Below are 12,829 nucleotides of genomic sequence, written 5' to 3'. Positions count from 1 at the left end.
CCTACTGACCTCTCGATATTATTGAGAAGATCGCTCAGTGTTACGTTTGCAAGATCACATAGGTCAGACATGTTAGAGGACTCAGAGAATTTTGCTTCTAAGCATTTTCATTCGACTTCTCATTTCACGGAATGTCATCATGAACACAAGTCACCCTAAATAAACTCCAAGCTTTTGACATGACTCACGAGTTTAGAGTTTATTCAGGGATTATAAATCCTCTACCAACACTCTTTCACTTACCTCAGATGCAAAGCTCAGAGAGCTGTTATACTTTTCTCATAAATTTTGAATTTCCAAGTGGAAAGTTCTGTTCCCAGGATTTTTTCTTTAGGTTCTCATACCTTTGCAACTTGTCCGAATTAGCGAATTTGCCAGCAATAAGGCCTTTTAAATCAAAATACCTGATGGATTTAACAATATCAAACTTTTCTTTAATTTCAGGTCATATTTATTGAATTTATGTTATGGAGTAAGAGAACCCTACGAATGACTTACACCGGTGATGCAGCACCAAATGCTATATCCACAAAGAGGATACTTACCCATTAATATAAACATTTATATATTGGGTTGCCCAAAAAGTAATTGCCGATTTTTTAAAAGAAAGTAAATGCATTTTTAATAAAACTTAGAATGAACTTTAATCAAATATACTTTTTTTTACACTTTTTTTCTAAAGCAAGCTAAAAGTAACAGCTGATAACTGACAGAAGAAAGAATGCAATTACAGAGTCACAAGCTGTGAAAAAATTTGTCAACGCCGACTATATGAAAAATCCGCAATTACTTTTTGGGCAACCCAATATTTTTCACCAAGAACACCGATATTATTATAACCAATATAAAAGTTTTATTATATTAAAGTTTTTTTTTTGTAATTGAAAATAAAAATCTCTAAGTTTTCCTTCTTTATCCCAAAAGATCGCCAGATGATTATCTTAGAAAATAAGTTATTTAATTATTCCTAGTTCTGAATTTTTTTTTACATTTTTTATATATTTTTATATTTAAAAGTACATACTACGAATACGTAAAACATAAATGCTTTTTTTTTACATATATACATAATTCATACTACATATATCAAATATATATATATATATATATTTAAGCTTCATTATCATTATCATCAACAACATTAGCGATGAGACAAAAATGCCCATTTTCATTCATTTCCAAAATGAAGACTGGCAGTTGAAAAACTGCATTAAAATACACACAAATACACATACAAAAGAATAAAATACTTTTGTTTATTTAAATATAAAACAATATTTTATATAAGAACTATTTTGTATACAAATACAAGTAAATTACAAATGATAAGAAAATTACATCAAATATATTTAAGAAAGAAAAAAAATAAAATCAATACATACATAAAAATGTAAAAGAACAAATCTCGAATATTGCTAAGAATCAAAAGATATATGAAAATAAATTTTATTATATTTTCCTAATCTTTAATAATATTGAAAATCAGTGATTGTTTTATTGGTTTAAAGGAAAATAGGAATCAAAAGCAATTAAATTAAAATGGTAACAGTGTAGCAAAACCCAAACCAATTCTCGTCCCCAACCCCATGGCAGCCCGTTGTACGTACCGGATTGACCCGATGGAGTTCTTCATCGGCAAGGGCTACCGCCTCCGTGTATAACACACTGCTACAACAACAATAACAACAATTCTCGTCCCTACTCATTTGTTGGGAATATCAACTTAAATGAAGAGTGGAATAGGTGAGATTGAGGTTAATGCCGCACAACATGCCAATAATCGGCATTTTGTGCGCTCTTAGTACTGAAAAGTATCTCCTAATGCGTATGGCAGGAATTCCGTGCTTCTCACAAAATCCCTAATTGTTCTCCATTCTATGGTCGAAGTCTGGCATCGTCGTAAAAACTCTGGAGTGTGCTATGTCCAACTGTTTCAAAATGTTATACCCATAGGGGGTCATTCCGTTGGCAACACATCGAAACATCAATTTCCGACCATACAAAGTATATATATATTTCGGATCGTCGTAAAATTCGAAGACAATTTAACGATGTCCCTTTGTCTTCAAAAATTAAGATATTGAGCTGAAATTTGGCACAGATACGTATTTTTGATGCATGCAGGTTCTTGTTCTTGAACGGGCCAAATCGGACCATATTTGGATATAGCTGCTATATAGACCGATCTGCCGATAAAGGCTCTAATGCCCATAAATGCTTCGCTGAAATTTAAAACAGTGAGTAGTTTAAGGCTTCCCTATATCTGACCTAAATATGGTTCAGATCGGACTATATTTAGCTATAGCTGACATATATATACCGATCTGCCGATAAAGGTTCTAAAGCCCAAAAAAGCTTTATTTATTACCCGATTTCGCTGAAATTTGAAACAGTGGCTTATAGCTGCCATATAGACCGATCTCCCGATTAACGGTCTGAAGCCCATAAAAGCTTTGGTTTTTAACCAATTTTGTTGAAATTTGAAGCAGTAGGTAGTTTAAGGTCTCCCAACATAGGACCTAAATATGATTCAGATCGCACTATATTAAGATATAGCTGTCATATAGACCGACCTGCCGTTAAAGGGTCTGAAGCCCATAAAAGCTTTATTTTTTAACCGATTTCGCTGAAATTTGATGCAGTGAGTTCTTTTGAGCCTCCCGATATCCGAGCTTAATATGATTGAGGTCGGACTATATTAAGATATAGCTGCCATATAGACCGATCTGCCGATAAAGGGTCTGAAGCCCATAAAAGCTTTATTTTTTATCCGATTTCGCTGAAATCTGATACAGTGGGTAGTTTTAGGTCTCCCGACATCCGTCCCAAATATGGTTCGGATCGGACTATATTTAGATATAGCTCCCACTCAGACCGATCTCCCCATATAGAGTCTGAAGCCCATAAAAGCTTTATCTTATATTCGATTTTGCTGAAATTTGAAACAGTAAGTAGTTTTAGGCCACCCGCCATCTAATCCAAATATGGTAAAGATCGTACTGCAGTTTATTGTGTTCTATCTTTCGTCTGCTTGATTCTGTTGAGTGTCAAGACCCAGGAACTCTGGAACTAAGATAGGGTGCGTCCATAGGGATCTGGGTCTGAGTCGAGTGGGTCTCGCCGGGCAGTTATACAGGTGACGTGTAACGTGCGGTGCCTGGTTACAATTGGGACATACATCTTGCACGTCGGTATCAATCCTTGCTCTGTAGGAGTTGAGGCGGCTGCATCTGCCGGAACGTAATTGATCCAGAACTAATCTAATTTGCCGGGGGAGATCTATTTCTTCAGGTGCAATGGGAGGCGGTCGTTCTCCAAGGACTACATTCACCCGGTAGCCATTTACTGCTACCGTGTCTGCAGAATGTTGTCTAGACCTGTTTGATATGCCGCCTGATCTAGAGGTTCCTCTTCTAGCGCTGAACCTCACGCTCGAGATTATGTAGATCTACCTTAAGTCTTCTCGGCGGTGGATATCTATCCACAAGATGATGATTAGGATGGTCTCTGCGATAACAGCCCAAAAGGTATTGCTTAGACAGCATGCAGTTATGTCTTTGTCTCCTGATGGAGGTGGTCCACATGAGAACTGAGGAGACAGCCCGTAGCAGTTCGGAGGGCGGCATTCTGACAGATCTGAATATTATTCCACTGCGTGTCACAAAGTTGACGAGACCACATTGGCGCCGCATAACTTACCACAGACCCACTGCGTGTCACAAAGTTGACGAGACCACACTGGCGCTGCATAACTTACCACAGACCGGTCAATTGCTTTGTACGTGGTCAAAAAGTTTTCTTTGTCTGCACCCCAAGTGCTGCCAGCCACCTTGAGTACCTTGTTTCTACTTTTGGCTTTATTATATGAGGCAAGTTCGTTGAGGTAGACGTTTACCCTATCGCAGATGTCAACAATGGGTGGGGGCCTGATGCCATGATCGTACAATCGTCCGCATAGGATACGATCTCTATGCCGACTGGAGGGGGTGGAATGGAGGATAGGTAGAGGTTAGACAGTGACGAAGATATCACCCCACCTTGGGGAACTCCCTGTTTCTCTCTACGGTGCTTCGACTTCTTATCCCTAAATTCCACAAATGACTGGCGACCACAGATATAATTCACGACCCAGCGTTTCAGCCTGGATGGAGGGACGTGTTGGTGATGTCCTCAAATAATTTTGCATGGCTGACCGTGTCGAATGCCTTCGATAGATCCGTCCTATCACATAGCCTGGGCTGACTGAAGCCACGGCAAATGTGTGCGGTGATGGCATGCAAAGCTGTAGTTGTGCTATGCAGTCTTCGAAATCGTTGTTGATGCTCTGCGAATGAAAATTCTCCTACGAGGCTCGGGAGGAGTAATGCCTCAAGCGTCTTTGCCGATGTGTTGTGATGCAGTGCAACACCTCGGCTCCTTTCCAGGGTTCAGTAGCGTTCCAGCCACAAATTCCGCTTATGTTCGTTGACCACCCTGTTCATTTCCAGATTTAGCTCGCTGATTCTGGGGTAAGTGGGGTCCATACCACGAATCCCATCACGCTCGTCTGCGAGTACCACTGCCTGTGCCGGGAAATTGGGCGGTACTTGGGGTATTCGACCGGCTGGTAAAAAGCGAGCGGCTGCTGCGTTAATGATGTCTCGGAATTTCCTCTCGGCCACTAGCACATCCGAGAGGGGGTGGCAGTTCACTGAAGCGGCGATTGATATGCTCTCTGAAGCCAGTCCAATCGGCGTTCTTTTGATTGATAAACGTTCGGCTCTCAGAGGTTATGAAGTCGGGTGGTGGTCGATGGTGAGAATTATGGGGAGGTGGTCTGACCCCAAAGAGATGACGGATTGCCAGGATACCTCACTCATGAGATCAGGGGATGCAATGGAAATGTCTGGCTAACTTCAATACCTCCTCGTAATCCTAGTGGAGGCATCCTCATTGACCGTGTGAAACGTCGAGCCTTCAATCTGCTCTGCCAAACATATGCCCCGCTGGTCGTTACCTAGGGAAGAATGACATGAAATGTGATGCGCATGAAAGACCCCTAGAGTCAAACGATTATGGCCAGATAGTAACCCCCTTATGTCGGGGTTGTAAGCTTGGCCATTAATTGGGACACAGCTACCAACCGGCGATATGTACACGTTGTATAGCTCTATCTCGGCAGTACCGGACTTCAATCCCCATGCACTCCATGTAGGGGTTACTAGCTCTAGGCGCAGGCGCGACGGGTCTATATTGCACGGAATGGTGTATCACGAAGGCCAATCCCCCACCTCCATTCCTTGATCGATCCTTACGTAGCATTTTGTATCCGTGACAACTGTGCAAGCAAGATCGCACTGTGCAAGATCGTACTATATTTAGATATAGCTGTCATATAGACCGATATAGAGATTAAGGTTCTGAAGCTCATAAAAGCTTTATTTATTACCCGATTTTGTTGAAATTTAAGATACAAAATTCAACAGTGACTTATATTTATTAGACCACTCAATGTCCGTGCCGAATTTAATACTATTATACTATAAAATGTATATAAATTTGCGTCTTACCATCGCCTAAGGACTATCCTTTCCGCCAGCTTTACTACTTTGACAAATGACATGTATGTAATATTGGAGGTTCGCTCTTCAAGGGTCACCTATTTGCTAGTAAGGTAACCTCTAAACTCGTTCCCAAGTCCATCGTATTCTAAAGAGATTATCTCAAATCGGCGTTGATAGTGTGAGAACCTCAGCTTTCCTTGAACCTTCATAGTATTCACAATTGAATTGCGGGCATTTCCGCCCTACAAGGCAGTCAGGAATCATAAGGTTTCCACTAAGGTCAGTAACTCCTGGCTTCAAACCAAGCCTCATCCTGGAATGTCTAACAGTTTCATTCCTCCGTATTTCGACAATTGCAGAGTGATCCCTTCTTTGGACCAGCATAAGCAATGTCTTGCTTCGCAAAATACTCCCCAAAGAGACTTCGCCATACTGCAACACAAAGCACTAGCCCACGCGTCATTATCGTTCGTAGAAAACGTTCACCCTACCAAGACGCTCTCACAGAAGAGCGCCGAAGGTAGAGTTATATACCTCGCGCAGCACTTATGCGTGTGACATAAATAAGCTGATTTTTAGAAATTCTTGTGAAGCATAAGGTCCATGGTATGTAACTCAACCCAAAGAACGCATGTGGACGCATTTGATTGCTTAAGCACACATAAGTGCTTTAATGAGTGATGTCCAATACAAATTTAAGTGACCTCATTTCTATAGCAGAACCCGGCGTGATGCAGTGCAACACCTCTTTAGCGAGAAGTTTTTACATGGCACCTCACATAGTTCGTCACAAATGTCGGAAGCTTTAGAAGACGATAACCATTGCTGAACATTTTTTTTGATTTTCTCGGCAGGATTCGAACACAGGCTTTCAGCGTCATTAGCGGACATGCTAAACTCTGCTCAACGGAGAATCGGCAAAAACACACCCCTTCTTCTTGAGATCCAAATGATTCTCAACAAGAAGGTGGCGTGTAGAAGAGATCCCAATGGCGTTTCCGCCAAAGTCCATCAAAACGGAATTATGTATTGCTTCCTAATTCCACTTATAGGGCAGAGGTAGGTCCGCCACACCCGACTTTTGCCTTTCCTTACTTGTGGATGATAAATATTTGCATTTTCATTATTAGGCCAGGAATACAGAAAGTCTACAGAAGTCTACTTACTGCTGAAACACTAGATCTAAGTGAGAAAACACTAGAAGTTCTTGTTGATACACAATTCCCGGGAAATTCTCCAACATACAACGTGGCTCCAGAAGTCGTTGTCACTGATATGTATTCGTCGGAGGTTGTTAGGCGAATTGAGAATGAGTCGAAAATCCTTTAAGCAATAAAAAGATTCCACTCCTTTAAATCTCCAGGCCGTTATAATGTATCACGGGTTGAATTATAACATGTGTCCGAAAGACTGGCTCCTTAGCTGAGGTCTCCCTCAGCTTGTATCAGCATGTCATACATATCTGTGCACACAAAGGTAATCTCCATTCCGAAAGCAGCGAAACCCTACCACTCGAAGGCGAATGATTTTCGTCCTATTATGCTGTCATTCTTTATGCTCCAGAGGGATTAATAAAAACATATCCTAAGGCAAATCGAAAGGTGAAACCGAGTAAGGTCAAGCGATGGTCCCATGAGCTTGAGACTATGCGGCGGAACGTCAGGCGATTTCAAAGAGTCAGAAGATGCAATACGACTAACTTAGCAATTTGAGGATGTAGAAGCGACTGTTAATTAGGAGCAAGGAAAATCACTTTAGGAGATGTGTACAGGACAACAGAGATGATCCTTAGGGCAAGGTGTACAACAGGGTTCTAGTCAGGGTGACTTGGTTGGTTTTAGTGTGGTGGACAATATGTTAACTTCTTGGAACGATTGTACTAGGGCGTTAATGTGAACGTTCTTTCCAGATGCGGATGAGCTATCATGTCGAGTTGATCCTTACACGATGTGTCGAAGTAGGCTATGTCCCTCGTACGTGGAAATGTGCCCGAGTCGTAGTTCTTCTTAAAACGTCCGACCGATTGAGGGGCAATCCAAGATCGTATCGAGGTATCAGTCTCTTCCCCGTGCTTGCACAAGTATCAGAAAGGATAATGGTGACAAGATTTAGGGAGGGTACTTCTCCGTACCACCGTAGCGCAGAGGTTAGCATATTAGAGGTTCAAATCCTGGTGGGACCATTAGAAAAAAATTTCAGCGGTGGTTTTCCCCTCCTAATGTTGGCAACATTTGTGAGGTACTATGCCATGTAAAACTTCTCTTCAAAGAGGTGTCGCACTACGGCACGCCGTTCGGACTCGGCTATAGATAGGAGGCCCCTTATCATTGAGCTTAAAACTTGAATCGGACTGCACTTATTGATTAGTGAGAAGTTTGCCCCTGTTCCTTAGTGGAATGTTCATGGCCAAAATTTGCAATTTGCAATTACTTTTCCGTACCAGTTTGGCTTTCGGGAGGAAAATAGCACTGTGAAGTCAAATCGGGAGATCGTTTTATATGGGAGCTATGCCAAGTAATAAACTGATTTGAACCGTGCTTTGCTCCGTTGTTGGGAGTCATAACAGAATACTATGTGCAAAATTGCAGCCAAATCGGATAAAATCGGCCCACATGTATGCGGATGATGTGCAGGTCTATATAAGTAGCCCTAAGAAAAGTCTAGTAGATCATATCAGGATGCTGAACCATGATCTGTCTAGGATTTATGAATGGGGGAATGCTGGATTGTGGCTAAGTCCCCTCAAGTCCAAGTGCATAGTTATTAAGAAAAGGGTTTCACGATACACTTGCGACCCTGGTTGTTGTTGTTGCTAATGAGAGATTGGAGATCGTGGCTCGTGTAAAGACCTTGGGGATGACATTCAACAGTATCCTCTCCCATACCCAAATTTTTAAAAACGCCAGATCTCGGAGATGCGTGCATCGATTTAAGCGAAATTTGTATGCCACCTTATCGTACCCCAAAAACATGAAATTGGAATAAAACTTTTAAGTCAAATAACCTGTGGGGAAGCCCCATCCCAAAACCCACCCCGACGGACATGTTTACCGATAGGGACAATATGGGTATCAAATGAAAGGTATTTAAGAGTGGAGTACGTACTTGATATACCACCAAAAAACCCCCCAACAGGAGTCTTTCACCGCTTTGGGCAATATGGGATAAAATGAAAGGTATTTTAAAGTAGAGTACAAAATATAGTAAAAAACTTATATAAAAATTTATTCCTTGGTGTCTGAGGCGCCCCCCACCAATTGGGAGAATATGGGTATCAAATGAAAGGTGTTTGTAAGTACACATTTGTTATTAGAATTTGGTCCAAGGTGTCTACGGGGCCTACCCAACCTCAAGACCCCTTAAACGGGCATGAATGTCCAACGTCACAAAATGAGTATAAAATGAAAGGTTTTTGAGATGGAGTCTGGGACCGGCCCACCCATAAAATACCCTTTAATAGGACGTGTAGTTCGAGCGGGATAATATGTGAATATGTAAAAAAAGGTCTATATCAGTAGAGTTTGAATATAATGTTGTTATTAGGATTCAAAAATCTGGGTCACGTCAAGCCGTCCTGTCACTCAGCAGGACATGTATATCGCGGCAATGGAGGACTGAAATAAATTGTCTTTTGGATCTTAGCGTCGGGGCCAGCGTTTGAGTCTGTTTGTTGTGATTTTGTTAGTTTTAATAGGACTTTCTTTTAATTGCTGCGTACCTTGGGCCGAAGTGATGGTTTGGAATCGCCCAGGAGAGAACGACAAGAGGTAGTCGAAGCACTGAGTCATTTCTAGGCCGCACAAAGAGACACGTAAGGGAACTGGATGGCTTAACGGTAGGCACTAGGAGGCGTCTTTCTTCTTCTGTTCCTGTGGTATCACAAAAGGAGGATAACGTTTCAGTGAGTCTGGTGGCTGACTGCACTTAAACTTAACCTAATCTAGCTTACGCATTTATGGTTTTACCCAAGGCGTATTTTTAAGGTGGCCGCATCGGGGCGAGTTGCTACAACAAAGCATCTTTTTTTTGGTAATAAATATATTATTCAACCGATCTGCACAAATTTTGGCACGGATTGTTTAGTTACTGATTTTAACATATCTGCAAGATTTCATCAAAATCGGTTCAGATTCAGATATAGATCCCATATATATGTATCGCCCGATTTGCACTTAAATGGCTGTAATATTCAACCGATCTGAACAAAATTTGGCATGGAATGTTTTGTTACTAATCTTAACATGTCAGCAAAATCTCATCAAAAGCGGTTCAGATTTAGATACAGCTCCCATATATTGTACAATATATGTATCGACCGATTTACACTTAACTGGCCATAGTAACTACAATTTTCAACCGATCTGCACAAAATTTGGCAGGGTTTGTTTTGTTACTGATCTCAACATATCTGCTAAATTTTATCAAAATCGGTTCAGATTGAGATATAGCTCCCATATATATGTATCGCCTGATTTGCACTTAAATGGCAGTTGTAGCTACAATTTGCAACCGATCTGCACAAAATTTGGCAGGGATTGTTTTGTTACTGATCTTAAAATATGTGCGAAATTCCATTAAAATCGGTTCAGATTTAGATATAGCTCCCATATATATGTATCGACCGATTTGCACTTAAATGGCCATAGTAGCTACAATTTCCAACCGATCTGCACAAAATTTGGCAGGGATTGTCTTGTTACTGATCTTAACATATGTGCATCAAAATCGGTTCTGATTTAGATATTGCTCCCATATATATGTATCGCCCGATTTGCAGTAGCTACAATATCCAACCGATATGCACAAAATTTTTCTTGTACTGATTTGTTACTGATCTTAACATATACGCAAGATTTCATCAAAATTGGTTCAAATTTGGATATAGCTCCCATATATATGTATCGTCCGATTTGCATTTAAATGACCGTAGTAGCTACAATTTTCAACCGATCTGCACAAAATTTGGCAGGGATTGTTTTGTTACTGATCTTAACATATGTGCGAAATTGAATTAAAATCGGTTCAGATTTAGATATAGCTCCCATATATATGCATCGGCCGATCTGCACTTAAATGGCCGTAGTAGCTACAATTTTCGACCGATCTGCACAAAATTTGGAACGGATTGTTTTTTTTTTGCTAATCTTAACATATCTGCGAGATTTCATCAAAATCGTTTCAGATTTGGATATGGCACCCATACATATTTATCGTTGGATTTACACTTATATGGCCGTAGTAGCAACAATTTTCAAAGGATCTGTTTAAAAGTCGGTTAAGATTTAGATATAGCTCTCATATACATATATATTTATATATTGTCCGAATTTTTAATTGTAATTTAATAATTGTAGGTAAGTGTAGGGTATTATATAGTCGGCTACTTTTTTGCCTTTTCTTACTGGATACTTTGAAGTGAAGGCCACCTTATAAATACGGGCACCTTATAAATATGCCTTGGTGTTTTCTTTCTCACCCTTTTTACATAAAATACTTACTTTTTCTTTTTGTTTAAGGCAAGACAAAAAAACTCTGATTTATTTTTATTTTTGTTGTTTTAAATCGTTTTCTGTTTTTTTCTTTTGGTTTTATTTAATTTGAAAGCATTCTTTTTTGTAATTTTTTCCCAAATATTTTAATGTTCTTCAGTTTTGTTTTTACCATAATTATGAATAATATATGTGTTATTAGTTTTTATTGAATTTTGTATTTTACAATTATATATTATATAATGTTTATTTTCTTGTTTTTGGTAAGGTCTACATTTGTTCAATACACATACAATTTAATTGGGATTATATAATATGAGTTTGATGGTGTGTCTGTGTGAGAGTGTTTATCGTCTGCTTAATATTCAATATTTAAATTTTATTGCAATATATAAAAACTTTTATTTGTATTTAATTTTTATAAGAATATATATATGTGTGTGTGTGTGTGTGTATATATATGTATATATACGATTACATGGAGTATTTATATATTTAAGTACTGGCATATGTGTTTATATTTTTTTTTTGTCATTTCTTTTATATGGTTTATATAGGAAGGATTTTTTTTTATTTTAAAATTATATATTTATGTACAAAAGTATGGAGGTGAGTAAACATTTTTGAAAATTTACAAATTTGAGTTTATTTACATTAGAAGTTCGATAAAGATATGAAAATTAAGAAAAAATATTAATTTGAAAAAAAAAAACAAAAAAATTTAATAAAAAAAGTTTAAATTTTCTATATTTATTAAACTTTCATTAAATGCGCATCATTCCAATGTTTACCAGTCGCAACGTATGTGGAAAAATCTAGTTTAAGAAGTAAATAAGTCGTATTCTTTTAGTTTCTTCCAAGTTTATCAAATCTAAAATATTTAATAATACATATTATTATTAATTTCATTAATTATACTCATATATACTTTTAATAGTTCATATGTATTCATTATTTCGGATTATTTATTTTATTATTTTTTATTTGTTTTTTTAATATATGTTTTTGTTTTTTTTTTAGAAAAATACAACATTAATTAAGCAATCACATATTTTTTTTCTTAAGGGTAATGTGTCTTTATCAAAAGAGTTCTTTTGTTCAGCCTGTTTACACTGTATCTCAGGTGAAGGAGTTTCTAATTACAAGTGTTGACAACAATAATGCTTGCAAACAGGACTACACATACATAAAGGGTGATTTTTTTGAGGTTAGGATTTTCATGCATTAGTATTTGACAGATCACGTGGGATTTCAGACATGGTGTCAAAGAGAAAGATGCTCAGTATGCTTTGACATTTCATCATGAATAGACTTACTAACGAGCAACGCTTGCAAATCATTGAATTTTATTACCAAAATCAGTGTTCGGTTCGAAATGTGTTCAAATTTTGACAAATTTTGTTCAGCGAAGAGGCTCATTTCTGGTTGAATGGCTACGTAAATAAGCAAAATTGCCGCATTTGGAGTGAAGAGCAACCAGAAGCCGTTCAAGAACTGCCCATGCATCCCGAAAAATGCACTGTTTGGTGTGGTTTGTACGCTGGAGGAATCATTGGACCGTATTTTTTCAAAGATGCTGTTGGACGCAACGTTACGGTGAATGAACACATTTCGAACCGAACACTGATTTTGGTAATAAAATTCAATGATTTGCAAGCGTTGCTCGTTAGTAAGTCTATTCATGATGAAATGTCAAAGCATACTGAGCATCTTTCTCTTTGACACCATGTCTGAAATCCCACGTGATCTGTCAAATACTAATGCATGAAAATCCTAACCTCAAAAAAATCACCCTTT

General features: G+C 38.6%; 1 protein-coding gene across 9 annotated transcripts in view; it reads left to right on the top strand.

Annotated features, from left to right (window-relative positions):
• Nucleotides 1–915, top strand: part of LOC106083974 (serine-rich adhesin for platelets) — a 307,710-nt gene extending 306,795 nt beyond the window's left edge. For all 9 annotated transcript variants that reach the window (XM_059361135.1, XM_059361134.1, XM_059361130.1 and 6 more), the window contains exon 4: nucleotides 445–915. The gene's annotated coding sequence lies outside the window, so the exon portion shown is untranslated. The remainder of the gene's footprint in view (nucleotides 1–444) is intronic.
• The last annotated feature ends 11,914 nt before the right edge of the window (nucleotides 916–12,829 follow it).

The sequence above is a fragment of the Stomoxys calcitrans genome, chromosome 1, assembly GCF_963082655.1.
Source record: "Stomoxys calcitrans chromosome 1, idStoCalc2.1, whole genome shotgun sequence".
NCBI lineage: Eukaryota > Metazoa > Arthropoda > Insecta > Diptera > Muscidae > Stomoxys > Stomoxys calcitrans.
This window is presented reverse-complemented; position numbering and strand designations above follow the sequence as displayed.